Below are 4,297 nucleotides of genomic sequence, written 5' to 3' on the forward strand. Positions count from 1 at the left end.
TATTTCTTCATCCACCATTTTATTAAATCTTTTTTGTGGTTGTCATGCTGACGAGCTAGCTCAGCAGACTAAGTGCCTGCTTAGGCAAGAGCAAGGACTCAGATTCGATCCCTGGCAGCACATGCTGCACCAGCCCCACACCCAAGCACACCTGTAATCCCAGCACTGAGGAGACCGAAAACAGAAGGATCACTACGAGTTCAAGATGTATAGTGAGACCATGTACCAAATACATTTTTTAAAAAATTCTTTTCTTGTTGAGGATACAATAACCTGAACAAATTGCTGATTAAAATTCTTATTAGAGCTCTTTTCTGGCTAGAGCCTTGGAGGGTGCAGAAGAGAAGAAAAAGAAGGTCCCTGCTGTGTCAGAAGCCCTTAAGATAAAGCAAAGACATTTTGCAGAGTTGAAGATAAAACACCTGAGAAAGAAGTTTGCCCAGAAGATGATTTGCAAGGCCAGGAGGAAGCTCATCTATGAAAACACCAGGCACTACAATAAGGAGTACAGACAGATGTACAGAACTGAGATCCGAATGGCTAGGATGATGAGAAAAGCTGGCAACTTCTATGTACCTGCAGAGCCCAAACTGGCATTTGTCATCCAGATCAGGGGTATCAGTGCTGTGAGCTCAAAGGTCTGCAAGGTGTTGCAGCTTCTTCTCCTTAGCCAAATCTTCAATGACACCTTCGTGAAGCTCAAGAAGGCTTCAATGAACATGCTGAGAATTGTGGAGCCATACATTGCATGGGGGTACCCAAACCTGAAGGCAGTGAATGAACTAATACACAAATATGGCTACGATAAAATCAGTAAGAAGTGAATTGCCTTGAGAGATAATTCATGGATTGCTCGATCTCTTGGTAAATATGGAATCATCTGCATGGAAGATCTGATTCATGAGATCTCTACTGCTAGAAAACACTTCAAAGAGGCAAATAACTTCCTGTGGCCATTCAAGTTACCATCTCCATGAGGTGGAATGAAGAAAAAGACCACCCATTTTGTAGAAGGTGGAGATGCTGGAAATAGGGAGGACCAGACTGACAGGCTTATTAGAAGGATGAACTAAGGTATCTACCATGGTGTTTTTATGATTTAGTCAGTTAATAAATTTGCTTCCAAATTGAAAAAAAAATTCTTATTATATATTAATACTTTTTTGTGTGGTACTGGGGATTGAACTCAGGACCCTGTGCTTGCCAGGCAAGTGCTTACTCTACTGAACTATCTCAGCAGCCCCTGATAATAATACTATTATATTGTTTGCCTTGAAATATTTCTCTTACAAGAATATTTTGGGGGGGCGGGGAGATGGCTCAGTGGAATAAGCACTTCCCTGGCAAGCGCAAGGGCCTGAGTTCAATCCCCGGTTCCGGAAAAAAAAAAAAAAAAATTGGATTTTGTTCTATCCATGACCATGTGATTTCAGACTTCATGGTTCATCTGAGCTCCCCTGAGACATTGCTGCTCCTTGGAGCTGAATTCTTGACAAATTCATCTTATGACTCTGTGGTTCTCTTAGACAAGAGCCCCATCCTCAGGGCTATTGATCAGCATCAGTCCATGGCCTATGTTGATCTAGGTTGCAGTAGTTAAGTATTGGGCAAGTGAGCTAAGCTTTGCCTGTATTTACAGACATTCCCTGTTGCTCTCATTACCTGCTGTGCTACACCTCCTGTCAGGTCAGTGAACACATTAGATTCTCATATACACACAAATCCTACTATGAACTATAAATTCAAGGGATCAAGCCTGTAAGAGGTTAATGCCTGATGATGCGATGTGGAACTGAGGAAGCGATGCTAACCCTGGGAACTGGCCACAAATAGAGATCGATATTAGCAGAACCATTTGACTAAAGAGGGACCATAATAAATCCAATTGCTTGTAGATTCAGATCAAAATCTGATCAGTGAGTGACAAGTGAAAATTAAGCAGTATCTTATGGTAGGCTTTAAGTCAGAATTCAACACTTACTTTAATTTGTGCATAGCCTGACAGTTATTTTCTTTATTATTTCCATCTGTACCTCTTTCAAGTGCTGCACACTCCTCCCAGTCACAGTCCTGGTAGGCCCATAAGCTAACCTAGTCAAAACTAAGTAAAAAACTTCCTTGAAAGGGCCAAGGCTCAATGATAAGACAGCAAAAGACGTTAATATTCAAAAGCTGCATTGAAAGAACAATATCAAGGAGTTCTACTTAAAGTTCAAGTTCATCATCCATGCCTGTTTTGTATAATATGTGGTGATCAGCTATCCAGCGAAGCCATGAAACTTTCAAAACTGCTTTGCCACATGGAGACCGAGAATCCTCCATGAAAAGACAAGTCTTTGGAGTTTTTTTTTTTGTTGTTTTTTTTTTAAATGTGAACATAAAGAACAGAAACAATTACTACAGACCACCACTTCATCAAATGTGTCTGAATTTAGCACATGTTTCTTAGTGGGTAACTACATTGCTAAAGGTAAAATGCATTTTATTATTGGTAAACAGTTGATCCTGCTGGTGGTAAAGCTGTATGTCATGAGCTTTATGACAGGCAGAAGTTTAAAAAGGCGACATGTGTTCCTCTTTTGGCTGACAGTCACTAATGAACTGATGAAATGGCAAAGAATGAGTCATAGTGGAACGGAGTCCAAGGTGATGAGTGTACCAGTGTTCACAACAGGCAACAATGCTTGTTTTCACCTGATATAGTTTTCTTCTTTTGACTTCATATTTTTATCAGTATGTATTTGTCATAGATATTGATTATGCTCAACCTGTGGAATTTGTACCTGTACCCAATATCTTGATTCTTATTTTTTGTTCTATCCTGTATATTTTTCAAGATGGTGTGCCTACAGATAGTCATGTCCATGTTTTTGCCAATCACCACCACAGTTACAGAACTATCTATGTCTTTTAACAATTATGTACCAGAAAACTAAGCTGATATTATGCCTTGATATACAGACAGAGTGACAACTGCCATGACTGGATATCATTTTGGTTTCACTATTTAAATCAAAGAGGTAATTTTGAAATGTGAGTCTACACATCATGTCATCCATAGAGAGATGCTGGCTTGCCAAAAAAAGTCACCTAATTTGACAGTACTTTTTAAGATGTGTTTAAAATTACTAAACATGCCTTTAATGAGTGTCTATTCACACGGTTCTGTGAGATGGTGGGTGCATAGCACAAAGATTGTACACAGAAGAGACAAAACTTTCTCAGGTGTAAAATATTAGCTAGAATTGTGAGTTATAAGTGGTGCTCCAGAGGTTTCTTTTAGAAAAATAGCCACCGCTGTTAGCACATTTCTATGACACATAATGGGTCTCAAAACTGGATTACTCGGGTGCCATATCAACCTGCTCAAAGAGCTCAACTCACCACTTCAAGTGAAAATGACAATTGAGCTCAGGTCAGCAGATAAAGTGGCTGCATTCAAAGCAAGACTGGAATCAATCATGGAAGTGAGGAATGAACAAAAATTCTGAAAGAGTCTGAGACCTTCTTTCTCCCAGCTGGTGCATGATCACTTAGCTCAGCTTTGAAATGAGTTGGAGCATCGTTTCCAAATAGCAAAAGATTTTTGAACTTGAAAGACATGGACCTGTGACCTCTTTGTGAATAAACCAGGTGAGTCAATGTTTTCTGTACCAGAAGAGAATCAACTGCTTGAGATTGCAAACAACCGTGATCTTAAAAGTATGTCTGAGACAACATCACATTTCTGTACATTCTGCATTAAGGTCAAGGTGGAATGACTTGAGCTTTCCTGAAAAACCTACTTCTATTTCCAAAGTCCTATTTTTGTGAAGCAAGGTTTTCTACAGCAGCAGCAATTATAATGAGATTATAGAGTCCACCAGATATCGGCAGTTACTCTGAGTATCACGCTCCCACTACCCTCTGGAACTATCTTGTGGCAGAAATGGAAAAAAGACCTTCACACTTCTGCATAATGGTGAGCTATTTCATGATATATTAAATGGAATAATAACAGAAATGAATTTCTCAATAAGTATGACACTGAATGTCTCAAAACTATCCCTTTACCAACCTTCATACGTAGAAATATTGTCTTCCATGAAACCAGCCTCTGGTACCAAAAAGCTGGGAACTATTGTGATAGGATGACTTACCCATTCATGCTGTTGATACAGGGAGAAAAATTGATCTCAGGTGTGTCACCTCCAAGTGATACAGGGAACCTCCAGATGACATAAGGAAAAAGGATCTCCAGACCTGACCTGTACGAGTTCGTGTTTTCTAAAACCAAAGAATGAATTTTAGGAACAAA

At 39.5% G+C, this 4,297-nt stretch overlaps 1 protein-coding gene and 2 pseudogenes across 1 annotated transcript in view; 2 read left to right on the top strand and 1 right to left on the bottom strand.

The window, feature by feature from the left end:
• The window catches only part of LOC105742305, a 17,395-nt pseudogene extending 16,322 nt beyond the window's left edge, over positions 1-1,073 (top strand).
• The window catches only part of Ppfia2 (PTPRF interacting protein alpha 2), a 536,445-nt gene that overhangs the window by 460,592 nt on the left and 71,556 nt on the right, over positions 1-4,297 (bottom strand). The window lies entirely within an intron of this gene.
• LOC105742306 overlaps positions 3,324-4,297 on the top strand; it is a 66,504-nt pseudogene continuing 65,530 nt past the window's right edge.

Source organism: Octodon degus, unplaced genomic scaffold, assembly GCF_000260255.1.
Source record: "Octodon degus isolate 3935 unplaced genomic scaffold, OctDeg1.0 scaffold00004, whole genome shotgun sequence".
Taxonomy (NCBI): Eukaryota; Metazoa; Chordata; class Mammalia; order Rodentia; family Octodontidae; genus Octodon; species Octodon degus.